Raw genomic sequence first — 507 nt, 5'->3', positions numbered from 1 at the left:
TGTGCTCCACAACGGGAGAGGCCACAACAGTGAGAGGCCCGCGTACAGCAAAAAAAAAAACAAAAAAAAAAAACAAAAGAAAGAGTGGGGTAAGGAAGAGAGGACCACATCAGGGGGCGATGTCATTCCCATATGTACTAGATTACGGAACAAAACTCCACGGGGCGTGCAGTGAGATGGACATAAAAACTCATTGGCGAATATAGCTGAAAACAGTGTGTATGGGATAGCAGAAAAATGGTGTTCTGTGGAGAATCTGGATTGCAAGTAGATGCAGTTGTGCTTCTTTCAACTCCCAAAGCCCCATTTTCATACAGCAAGCTGAGGCTGGCTGTCTTCTAGATGTAGGATATCATATAACAGCATGCATTCCACGACTCCCAGATCTGTGATTTTGTCAAGCACCACCAACCAACCATGACACTCTTAGCTTTTCAGGGTAGACCCCTTTCTCAAGGTTGTGTTTCCGCAGCCATGACTAACAGAGGCGAGCTGGTCCAAGAGATG

Source organism: Physeter macrocephalus, chromosome 11, assembly GCF_002837175.3.
Source record: "Physeter macrocephalus isolate SW-GA chromosome 11, ASM283717v5, whole genome shotgun sequence".
Lineage (NCBI taxonomy): Eukaryota > Metazoa > Chordata > Mammalia > Artiodactyla > Physeteridae > Physeter > Physeter macrocephalus.
This window is presented reverse-complemented; position numbering follows the sequence as displayed.